The sequence below is a fragment of the Ylistrum balloti genome, unplaced genomic scaffold (genome assembly GCF_031769215.1).
Source record: "Ylistrum balloti isolate Yb309-2 unplaced genomic scaffold, AGI_CSIRO_Ybal_v1 Utg370408, whole genome shotgun sequence".
Taxonomy (NCBI): domain Eukaryota; kingdom Metazoa; phylum Mollusca; class Bivalvia; order Pectinida; family Pectinidae; genus Ylistrum; species Ylistrum balloti.
Window position 1 is genome coordinate 58,125 of NW_026782278.1, and position 12,272 is coordinate 70,396.

General features: G+C 43.0%; 3 long non-coding RNA genes across 4 annotated transcripts; all 3 read left to right on the forward strand.

Annotated features, from left to right (window-relative positions):
- Nucleotides 1-418: 418 nt before the first annotated feature.
- Nucleotides 419-4,638, forward strand: LOC132554480 (uncharacterized). 2 transcript variants are annotated; one of them, XR_009554395.1, is made up of 4 exons: nt 419-512; nt 2,817-2,968; nt 3,261-3,421; nt 4,511-4,638. It is a non-coding gene; the product is annotated as an uncharacterized LOC132554480 (long non-coding RNA). The 2 variants fall into 2 exon arrangements; XR_009554396.1 differs by lacking the exon at nt 419-512 and adding an exon at nt 1,758-1,781.
- A 1,548-nt stretch (nt 4,639-6,186) lies between these two features.
- On the forward strand, nt 6,187-7,977 carry LOC132554482 (uncharacterized). The gene is made up of 3 exons (XR_009554398.1): nt 6,187-6,350; nt 7,358-7,509; nt 7,802-7,977. It is a non-coding gene; the product is annotated as an uncharacterized LOC132554482 (long non-coding RNA).
- A 2,273-nt stretch (nt 7,978-10,250) lies between these two features.
- LOC132554481 (uncharacterized) lies at nt 10,251-12,069 on the forward strand. The gene is made up of 3 exons (XR_009554397.1): nt 10,251-10,399; nt 10,692-10,852; nt 11,942-12,069. It is a non-coding gene; the product is annotated as an uncharacterized LOC132554481 (long non-coding RNA).
- Nucleotides 12,070-12,272: the final 203 nt, after the last annotated feature.

The following is a 12,272-nucleotide window of genomic DNA, read 5'->3' on the forward strand; positions in this document are numbered from 1 at the left end:
TTTCGCATGCTGCCTGTGCTGTTCTGCTAACAACAACATACTTCTTTTCTTGACAGCAGGTTTGTATTGGTGCTGGCGTTGATATATTTCCTCTGAGCTGAGTTGATCAAGTTTATGTTTGACCTCCCTACTCAGAGTACCACCAAAGTGTTCCACCTTCTTTTGAATGGCTTTCCCTGCAGTGTTGTTTAGGGTCAGAATGGCATTGTCTAACCTCCCCTCAGCATTTCTTCCAAAATTCTGATGTTTTGGTAAAGACACATTCAGGCTTCTGTGACAACCCTCATTTTTCTGTGTGGATGTGCTGAGTCTCATAGATCGAATAACATCAGTGCTGAGTTTCATTTTCAGAAGCTCCAATGTCATTTGAAGTTGATGGATCTGGTTTGAACTCAGGAACATTGATGGCACCCACCAGTTGTCGCTGTCACCACCAGAGCACACCACGGAATGCTGCTTGCACTTGGAGCAGTCACCTGTGTAGCGGGATACAGTTGCATCTAACACTGCAGGTAAATGAGTCGTGATAGTCTCAATGTCTCTGGAGTGAATTTTCATCAATTCCTTGAAAATCAGACTGCTCCGGGCTTTCAAGTCTTGAGAAAATACCTTCTGAGCATGAGACCTCATCAGTCTGGTACGACCAGGAAACATTGACTCGCTCCACTTAGCACTGTTACATTTCCGGAACTGTGCTCTGCCAAGGTGGGTTGGGTCAGCCAGTCTCTCCACTTTCCACATGGGATGTAAGGCTCTCATGGCTTCCTCCAGGCCTTGGGCTCCAGTTCCATCGCCATCTGTGGTTGCATATTTTATTAGCACGCCTTGTGTAGCCAGTTGATCCGCAATGTCCTTTCCCATGGCATACTCGGACAAGCCGTCGTGTCGGTCAGTGTTGGCTCTGCAGTCAGGATGACCACCAGGACAGGTGACATCATATCCTTTCCCTCTCAGCCAAGCTCCTGTCCAGCAAAGTTTGTTGTGGAGGGCACGTCCAAGTATCCACTTCTTAGGGGTAGATGTCTCGATACCCAGACTTAACCCCTGTGAGGCATTCATCCCTGGCTTCTTAGCACTTCCAAATGATGTGCTGTTGTACCGCCCATCCACAGCTAGTCCGATGGTGCTCGGGGAATCATCTCCTCTCAGGGTGTTGGCCTCCACCACCAGTCTGGTCTTCTCGGACATGTCCTTTTTGTTGAGGGCAGTAATGTCCTTGGACATTTGATTTGCCTGTCGCTGCATTCCACTCTTGGCTCCTGCAGGTATATTCAGGTGTCCGAGAAGTAACCTGGCTCCTTTGGTGCTGACAGCCTGGCCACACAAAGCTGAAGGCAGGTACTTGTTGACAAGGGCTGGCTTTGGTCCGGGCTTATCCGTGTCTGCCTCTCTATATAGTTTGTACAGTGGAGATCTGTACTGGCATTTATTACATCGAACAGCACAACTCCATCCCAGAGCCCTTTTCCGCTCGGTGTCCAGTTCAAACTCCGGTACCATGCATGATGTAGTGTTTGGTTGTCCGGCGTGAAGTCTGATGATGTCGTTCCACATTTTCACCATCAACACTATGTCGATGATCTGGTTCCCTTCTATTACAGGCTCAGAGTTGGATTCTTCAGCTGTAACAGTTGCTGGCCGTAGTATCCGTGTTGGACATGGTCTGTCTCCAGTATCTGTTGTTACCAGGGAAAGGCCGTCAGGACTGGGCTTGGTGATCAGCTGAAATTCCTGGGTGGTCAGTCTTCTGGTCAGAGCTGGTCTCTCTTCTCTGGTGACAGGTACCTCAGGATCTTCAACTTTAAATACCTGGCCCTTATTCTTTGGAACATTTCCAGGCTTGAAATAATTGTTCCTTCTCTTTCTGTCTCCCTTCATATTGGTAATGGTCAGTAATGGTCAGTAGTGGTCAGCAGTGTGGTCAGCAGTGGTCAGTCAGAAGTAGTCAGATGTATTAAGAATACAAAAATCAAACTGAAGCTGACCATTTGATTGGTCATTGTGATATACACGTCATTGCCTGTTTGATAATATAACATCAAAGGTGTTTCAGAGACAGGGAGAGCCCCAAAAGTAAACATAAAGGCCCAAAGAGAATTTTAATTAAATTGAATTTTTAAAAAATTTTTAAACTTTATTTTCTGGAGTGATCAGGACATCTATAAATAACATCAAATTAGCATATTTGTGTTCTTGTGTATTCCTACGCCAGATTTTTAAAAGTTAAGATGGAGGATTTTCTTCAAATTATACAAGTACAAGATCTTAGAAAATTCTGTGGTTAGCCCAGATAATGGCTTGTGTAGGATTTGGATTGGACCTGTAACAAGGACAGGGAAATATGGAATTCTGTCATTTAAGGACCCCAGTGATTTAAAATGGAAAAAGAAACATGCACACAGACTTGCTTTTATTTGTTTTTCTGAAAATTTAGAATTGTCAAGTGATCTGGACTGTTCCCATCTCTGTCATAATAGTTTATGTGTAAATGTAGAGCACATAAGTTCAGAACCTCATTTGATAAATAATAACAGGCAGTACTGTTTAAATTCAAATGTGTGTTATGGTCATTTAGGGTTCAGTGACTGCATGTTGAAATTGAAAATGTAATTAAGTTTTTATTGATTTGAGGGTATTAGCTATTGTACACTGATGTATACAACATTGTCCGACTACCACCACGTGGAGGTTCCCTCATTAGGTAGTCATATATTTTGTTGTTGTTGTTGCTGTTGTTGTTACATTATTTTGTGCTTTTTTTCTGATTGTTGACATGTCTCTAATAAATTTGTTGTCACCTCTTCTTCTCAATACAGGTGGTCCTGAGGTCGGTTGTCTCCCCTACATGGATGGATGTTGGGATCTAGCTGACCTCTCCTGTAGTCAGACTCCCGAGCGGACCTGGACCTTTTCGCATGCTGCCTGTGCTGTTCTGCTAACAACAACATACTTCTTTTCTTGACAGCAGGTTTGTATTGGTGCTGGCGTTGATATATTTCCTCTGAGCTGAGTTGATCAAGTTTATGTTTGACCTCCCTACTCAGAGTACCACCAAAGTGTTCCACCTTCTTTTGAATGGCTTTCCCTGCAGTGTTGTTTAGGGTCAGAATGGCATTGTCTAACCTCCCCTCAGCATTTCTTCCAAAATTCTGATGTTTTGGTAAAGACACATTCAGGCTTCTGTGACAACCCTCATTTTTCTGTGTGGATGTGCTGAGTCTCATAGATCGAATAACATCAGCGCTGAGTTTCATTTTCAGAAGCTCCAATGTCATTTGAAGTTGATGGATCTGGTTTGAACTCAGGAACATTGATCGCACCCACCAGTTGTCGCTGTCACCACCAGAGCACACCACGGAATGCTGCTTGCACTTGGAGCAGTCACCTGTGTAGCGGGATACAGTTGCATCTAACACTGCAGGTAAATGAGTCGTGATAGTCTCAATGTCTCTGGAGTGAATTTTCATCAATTCCTTGAAAATCAGACTGCTCCGGGCTTTCAAGTCTTGAGAAAATACCTTCTGAGCATGAGACCTCATCAGTCTGGTACGACCAGGAAACATTGACTCGCTCCACTTAGCACTGTTACATTTCCGGAACTGTGCTCTGCCAAGGTGGGTTGGGTCAGCCAGTCTCTCCACTTTCCACATGGGATGTAAGGCTCTCATGGCTTCCTCCAGGCCTTGGGCTCCAGTTCCATCGCCATCTGTGGTTGCATATTTTATTAGCACGCCTTGTGTAGCCAGTTGATCCGCAATGTCCTTTCCCATGGCATACTCGGACAAGCCGTCGTGTCGGTCAGTGTTGGCTCTGCAGTCAGGATGACCACCAGGACAGGTGACATCATATCCTTTCCCTCTCAGCCAAGCTCCTGTCCAGCAAAGTTTGTTGTGGAGGGCACGTCCAAGTATCCACTTCTTAGGGGTAGATGTCTCGATACCCAGACTTAACCCCTGTGAGGCATTCATCCCTGGCTTCTTAGCACTTCCAAATGATGTGCTGTTGTACCGCCCATCCACAGCTAGTCCGATGGTGCTCGGGGAATCATCTCCTCTCAGGGTGTTGGCCTCCACCACCAGTCTGGTCTTCTCGGACATGTCCTTTTTGTTGAGGGCAGTAATGTCCTTGGACATTTGATTTGCCTGTCGCTGCATTCCACTCTTGGCTCCTGCAGGTATATTCAGGTGTCCGAGAAGTAACCTGGCTCCTTTGGTGCTGACAGCCTGGCCACACAAAGCTGAAGGCAGGTACTTGTTGACAAGGGCTGGCTTTGGTCCGGGCTTATCCGTGTCTGCCTCTCTATATAGTTTGTACAGTGGAGATCTGTACTGGCATTTATTACATCGAACAGCACAACTCCATCCCAGAGCCCTTTTCCGCTCGGTGTCCAGTTCAAACTCCGGTACCATGCATGATGTAGTGTTTGGTTGTCCGGCGTGAAGTCTGATGATGTCGTTCCACATTTTCACCATCAACACTATGTCGATGATCTGGTTCCCTTCTATTACAGGCTCAGAGTTGGATTCTTCAGCTGTAACAGTTGCTGGCCGTAGTATCCGTGTTGGACATGGTCTGTCTCCAGTATCTGTTGTTACCAGGGAAAGGCCGTCAGGACTGGGCTTGGTGATCAGCTGAAATTCCTGGGTGGTCAGTCTTCTGGTCAGAGCTGGTCTCTCTTCTCTGGTGACAGGTACCTCAGGATCTTCAACTTTAAATACCTGGCCCTTATTCTTTGGAACATTTCCAGGCTTGAAATAATTGTTTCTCTTTCTGTCTCCCTTCATATTGGTAATGGTCAGTAATGGTCAGTAGTGGTCAGCAGTGTGGTCAGCAGTGGTCAGTCAGAAGTAGTCAGATGTATTAAGAATACAAAAATCAAACTGAAGCTGACCATTTGATTGGTCATTGTGATATACACGTCATTGCCTGTTTGATAATATAACATCAAAGGTGTTTCAGAGACAGGGAGAGCCCCAAAAGTAAACATAAAGGCCCAAAGAGAATTTTAATTAAATTGAATTTTTAAAAAATTTTTAAACTTTATTTTCTGGAGTGATCAGGACATCTATAAATAACATCAAATTAGCATATTTGTGTTCTTGTGTATTCCTACGCCAGATTTTTAAAAGTTAAGATGGAGGATTTTCTTCAAATTATACAAGTACAAGATCTTAGAAAATTCTGTGGTTAGCCCAGATAATGGCTTGTGTAGGATTTGGATTGGACCTGTAACAAGGACAGGGAAATATGGAATTCTGTCATTTAAGGACCCCAGTGATTTAAAATGGAAAAAGAAACATGCACACAGACTTGCTTTTATTTGTTTTTCTGAAAATTTAGAATTGTCAAGTGATCTGGACTGTTCCCATCTCTGTCATAATAGTTTATGTGTAAATGTAGAGCACATAAGTTCAGAACCTCATTTTATAAATAATAACAGGCAGTACTGTTTAAATTCAAATGTGTGTTATGGTCATTTAGGGTTCAGTGACTGCATGTTGAAATTGAAAATGTAATTAAGTTTTTATTGATTTGAGGGTATTAGCTATTGTACACTGATGTATACAACATTGTCCGACTACCACCACGTGGAGGTTCCCTCATTAGGTAGTCATATATTTTGTTGTTGTTGTTGCTGTTGTTGTTACATTATTTTGTGTTTTTTTTTTCTGATTGTTGACATGTCTCTAATAAATTTGTTGTCACCTCTTCTTCTCAATACAGGTGGTCCTGAGGTCGGTTGTCTCCCCTACATGGATGGATGTTGGGATCTAGCTGACCTCTCCTGTAGTCAGACTTCCGAGCGGACCTGGACCTTTTCGCATGCTGCTTGTGCTGTTCTGCTAACAACAACATACTTCTTTTCTTGACAGCAGGTTTGTATTGGTGCTGGCGTTGATATATTTCCTCTGAGCTGAGTTGATCAAGTTTATGTTTGACCTCCCTACTCAGAGTACCACCAAAGTGTTCCACCTTCTTTTGAATGGCTTTCCCTGCAGTGTTGTTTAGGGTCAGAATGGCATTGTCTAACCTCCCCTCAGCATTTCTTCCAAAATTCTGATGTTTTGGTAAAGACACATTCAGGCTTCTGTGACAACCCTCATTTTTCTGTGTGGATGTGCTGAGTCTCATAGATCGAATAACATCAGTGCTGAGTTTCATTTTCAGAAGCTCCAACATCAACATCTCATCCTCCGATGTCATTTGAAGTTGATGGATCTGGTTTGAACTCAGGAACATTGATCGCACCCACCAGTTGTCGCTGTCACCACCAGAGCACACCACGGAATGCTGCTTGCACTTGGAGCAGTCACCTGTGTAGCAGGATACAGTTGCATCTAACACTGCAGGTAAACGAGTCGTGATAGTCTCAATGTCTCTGGAGTGAATTTTCATCAATTCCTTGAAAATCAGACTGCTCCGGGCTTTCAAGTCTTGAGAAAATACCTTCTGAGCATGAGACCTCATCAGTCTGGTACGACCAGGAAACATTGACTCGCTCCACTTAGCACTGTTACATTTCCGGAACTGTGCTCTGCCAAGGTGGGTTGGGTCAGCCAGTCTCTCCACTTTCCACATGGGATGTAAGGCTCTCATGGCTTCCTCCAGGCCTTGGGCTCCAGTTCCATCGCCATCTGTGGTTGCATATTTTATTAGCACGCCTTGTGTAGCCAGTTGATCCCCAATGTCCTTTCCCATGGCATACTCGGACAAGCCGTCGTGTCGGTCAGTGTTGGCTGTGCAGTCAGGATGACCATGCCTTTTAAAAAGTTAAGATGGAGGATTTTTTTTCAAATTATACAAGTACAAGATCTTAGAAAATTCTGTGGTTAGCCCAGATAATGGCTTGTGTAGGATTTGGATTGGACCTGTAACAAGGACAGGGAAATATGGAATTCTGTCATTTAAGGACCCCAGTGATTTAAAATGGAAAAAGAAACATGCACACAGACTTGCTTTTATTTGTTTTTCTGAAAATTTAGAATTGTCAAGTGATCTGGACTGTTCCCATCTCTGTCATAATAGTTTATGTGTAAATGTAGAGCACATAAGTTCAGAACTTCATTTTATAAATAATAACAGGCAGTACTGTTTGAATTCAAATGTGTGTTATGGTCATTTAGGGTTCAGTGACTGCATGTTGAATTTGAAAATGTAATTAAGTTTTTATTGATTTGAGGGTATTAGCTATTGTACACTGATGTATACAACATTGTCCGACTACCACCACGTGGAGGTTCCCTCATTAGGTAGTCATATATTTTGTTGTTGTTGTTGCTGTTGTTGTTACATTATTTTGTGTTTTTTTTCTGATTGTTGACATGTCTCTAATAAATTTGTTGTCACCTCAATACAGGTGGTCCTGAGGTCGGTTGTCTTCCCTACATGGATGGATGTTGGGATCTAGCTGACCTCTCCTGTAGTCAGACTTCCAAGCGGACCTGGACCTTTTCGCATGCTGCTTGTGCTGTTCTGCTAACAACAACATACTTGTTTTCTTGACAGCAGGTTTGTATTGGTGCTGGCGTTGATATATTTCCTCTGAGCTGAGTTGATCAAGTTTATGTTTGACCTCCCTACTCAGATTACCACCAAAGTGTTCCAGCTTCTTTTGAATGGCTTTCCCTGCAGTGTTGTTTAGGGTCAGAATGGCATTGTCTAACCTCCCCTCAGCATTTCTTCCAAAATTCTGATGTTTTGGTAAAGACACATTCAGGCTTCTGTGACAACCCTCATTTTTCTGTGTGGATGTGCTGAGTCTCATAGATCGAATAACATCAGTGCTGAGTTTCATTTTCAGAAGCTCCAACATCAACATCTCATCCTCCGATGTCATTTGAAGTTGATGGATCTGGTTTGAACTCAGGAACATTGATCGCACCCACCAGTTGTCGCTGTCACCACCAGAGCACACCACGGAATGCTGCTTGCACTTGGAGCAGTCACCTGTGTAGCAGGATACAGTTGCATCTAACACTGCAGGTAAACGAGTCGTGATAGTCTCAATGTCTCTGGAGTGAATTTTCATCAATTCCTTGAAAATCAGACTGCTCCGGGCTTTCAAGTCTTGAGAAAATACCTTCTGAGCATGAGACCTCATCGGTCTGGTCGACCAGGAAACATTGACTCGCTCCACTTAGCACTGTTACATTTCCGGAACTGTGCTCTGCCAAGGTGGGTTGGGTCAGCCAGTCTCTCCACTTTCCACATGGGATGTAAGGCTCTCATGGCTTCCTCCAGGCCTTTGGCTCCGGTTCCATCGCCATCTGTGGTTGCATATTTTATTAGCACGCCTTGTGTAGCCAGTTGATCCCCAATGTCCTTTCCCATGGCATACTCGGACAAGCCGTCGTGTCGGTCAGTGTTGGCTGTGCAGTCAGGATGACCATGCCTTTTTTTTTTTAAAAAGTTAAGTGGAGGATTTTTTTTCAAATTATACAAGTACAAGATCTTAGAAAATTCTGGTTAGCCCAGATAATGGCTTGTGTAGGATTTGGATTGGACCTGTAACAAGGACAGGGAAATATGGAATTCATTTGACCCCAGTGATTTAAAATGGAAAAAGAAACATGCACACAGACTTGCTTTTATTTGTTTTTCTGAAAATTTAGAATTGTCAAGTGATCTGGACTGTTCCCATCTCTGTCATAATAGTTTATGTGTAAATGTAGAGCACATAAGTTCAGAACTTCATTTTATAAATAATAACAGGCAGTACTGTTTGAATTCAAATGTGTGTTAGTCATTTAGGGTTCAGTGACTGCATGTTGAATTTGAAAATGTAATTAAGTTTTTATTGATTTGAGGGTATTAGCTATTGTACACTGATGTATACAACATTGTCCGACTACCACCACGTGGAGGTTCCCTCATTAGGTAGTCATATATTTTGTTGTTGTTGTTGCTGTTGTTGTTACATTATTTTGTGTTTTTTTTCTGATTGTTCATGTCTCTAATAAATTTGTCACCTCAATACAGGTGGTCCTGAGGTCGGTTGTCTTCCCTACATGGATGGATGTTGGGATTAACCTCTTTGGTCAATCCAAGCGGACCTGGACCTTTTCGCATGTCTGTTCTGCTAACAACATTTTTGAACAGCAGGTTTGTAATTTTGCTTGTTAGATATATTTCCTCTGAGCTAGTTGATCAAGTTTAATGGTCAGATTACCACCAAAGTGTTCAGCTTCTTTTGATGGCTTTCAGCAGAATGGCATTGTCAGAAGTAGTCAGCATGTATTCCAAAATTCTGATGTTTTTAAAGAATCAAAAATCTTCGAATAACATCAGTGCTGAGCTGACCATTTTTGGTCATTGTGATATACACGTTGATTGCCTGTTTTTAATATAACATCAAAGGTGTTTCAGTGACATGTGTAGGGGATAATCCATGTAACAAACATAAAGGCCTCAATAGAGAATTTTAATTAAATTGAATTTTTAAAAAATTGGCATGGTTGTTCTATTTTTTATGACTGATTATGTAGTGTATTATTTTTTAATTGATCACTTCAATTATAATTAAAATTTTAATTAAATTAAATTTTTAAAAAAATTTTAAACTTTATTTTCTGGAGTGATCAGGACATCTATAAATAACATCAAATTAGCATATTTGTGTTCTTGTGTATTCCTACGCCAGATTTTTAAAAGTTAAGATGGAGGATTTTTTTCAAATTATACAAGTACAAGATCTTAGAAAATTCTGTGGTTAGCCCAGATAATGGCTTGTGTAGGATTTGGATTGGACCTGTAACAAGGACAGGGAAATATGGAATTCTGTCATTTAAGGACCCCAGTGATTTAAAATGGAAAAAGAAACATGCACACAGACTTGCTTTTATTTGTTTTTCTGAAAATTTAGAATTGTCAAGTGATCTGGACTGTTCCCATCTCTGTCATAATAGTTTATGTGTAAATGTAGAGCACATAAGTTCAGAACCTCATTTGATAAATAATAACAGGCAGTACTGTTTAAATTCAAATGTGTGTTATGGTCATTTAGGGTTCAGTGACTGCATGTTGAAATTGAAAATGTAATTAAGTTTTTATTGATTTGAGGGTATTAGCTATTGTACACTGATGTATACAACATTGTCCGACTACCACCACGTGGAGGTTCCCTCATTAGGTAGTCATATATTTTGTTGTTGTTGTTGCTGTTGTTGTTACATTATTTTGTGTTTTTTTTTTTCTGATTGTTGACATGTCTCTAATAAATTTGTTGTCACCTCTTCTTCTCAATACAGGTGGTCCTGAGGTCGGTTGTCTCCCCTACATGGATGGATGTTGGGATCTAGCTGACCTCTCCTGTAGTCAGACTCCCGAGCGGACCTGGACCTTTTCGCATGCTGCCTGTGCTGTTCTGCTAACAACAACATACTTCTTTTCTTGACAGCAGGTTTGTATTGGTGCTGGCGTTGATATATTTCCTCTGAGCTGAGTTGATCAAGTTTATGTTTGACCTCCCTACTCAGAGTACCACCAAAGTGTTCCACCTTCTTTTGAATGGCTTTCCCTGCAGTGTTGTTTAGGGTCAGAATGGCATTGTCTAACCTCCCCTCAGCATTTCTTCCAAAATTCTGATGTTTTGGTAAAGACACATTCAGGCTTCTGTGACAACCCTCATTTTTCTGTGTGGATGTGCTGAGTCTCATAGATCGAATAACATCAGCGCTGAGTTTCATTTTCAGAAGCTCCAATGTCATTTGAAGTTGATGGATCTGGTTTGAACTCAGGAACATTGATCGCACCCACCAGTTGTCGCTGTCACCACCAGAGCACACCACGGAATGCTGCTTGCACTTGGAGCAGTCACCTGTGTAGCGGGATACAGTTGCATCTAACACTGCAGGTAAATGAGTCGTGATAGTCTCAATGTCTCTGGAGTGAATTTTCATCAATTCCTTGAAAATCAGACTGCTCCGGGCTTTCAAGTCTTGAGAAAATACCTTCTGAGCATGAGACCTCATCAGTCTGGTACGACCAGGAAACATTGACTCGCTCCACTTAGCACTGTTACATTTCCGGAACTGTGCTCTGCCAAGGTGGGTTGGGTCAGCCAGTCTCTCCACTTTCCACATGGGATGTAAGGCTCTCATGGCTTCCTCCAGGCCTTGGGCTCCAGTTCCATCGCCATCTGTGGTTGCATATTTTATTAGCACGCCTTGTGTAGCCAGTTGATCCGCAATGTCCTTTCCCATGGCATACTCGGACAAGCCGTCGTGTCGGTCAGTGTTGGCTCTGCAGTCAGGATGACCACCAGGACAGGTGACATCATATCCTTTCCCTCTCAGCCAAGCTCCTGTCCAGCAAAGTTTGTTGTGGAGGGCACGTCCAAGTATCCACTTCTTAGGGGTAGATGTCTCGATACCCAGACTTAACCCCTGTGAGGCATTCATCCCTGGCTTCTTAGCACTTCCAAATGATGTGCTGTTGTACCGCCCATCCACAGCTAGTCCGATGGTGCTCGGGGAATCATCTCCTCTCAGGGTGTTGGCCTCCACCACCAGTCTGGTCTTCTCGGACATGTCCTTTTTGTTGAGGGCAGTAATGTCCTTGGACATTTGATTTGCCTGTCGCTGCATTCCACTCTTGGCTCCTGCAGGTATATTCAGGTGTCCGAGAAGTAACCTGGCTCCTTTGGTGCTGACAGCCTGGCCACACAAAGCTGAAGGCAGGTACTTGTTGACAAGGGCTGGCTTTGGTCCGGGCTTATCCGTGTCTGCCTCTCTATATAGTTTGTACAGTGGAGATCTGTACTGGCATTTATTACATCGAACAGCACAACTCCATCCCAGAGCCCTTTTCCGCTCGGTGTCCAGTTCAAACTCCGGTACCATGCATGATGTAGTGTTTGGTTGTCCGGCGTGAAGTCTGATGATGTCGTTCCACATTTTCACCATCAACACTATGTCGATGATCTGGTTCCCTTCTATTACAGGCTCAGAGTTGGATTCTTCAGCTGTAACAGTTGCTGGCCGTAGTATCCGTGTTGGACATGGTCTGTCTCCAGTATCTGTTGTTACCAGGGAAAGGCCGTCAGGACTGGGCTTGGTGATCAGCTGAAATTCCTGGGTGGTCAGTCTTCTGGTCAGAGCTGGTCTCTCTTCTCTGGTGACAGGTACCTCAGGATCTTCAACTTTAAATACCTGGCCCTTATTCTTTGGAACATTTCCAGGCTTGAAATAATTGTTCCTTCTCTTTCTGTCTCCCTTCATATTGGTAATGGTCAGTAATGGTCAGTAGTGGTCAGCAGTGTGGTCAGCAGTGGT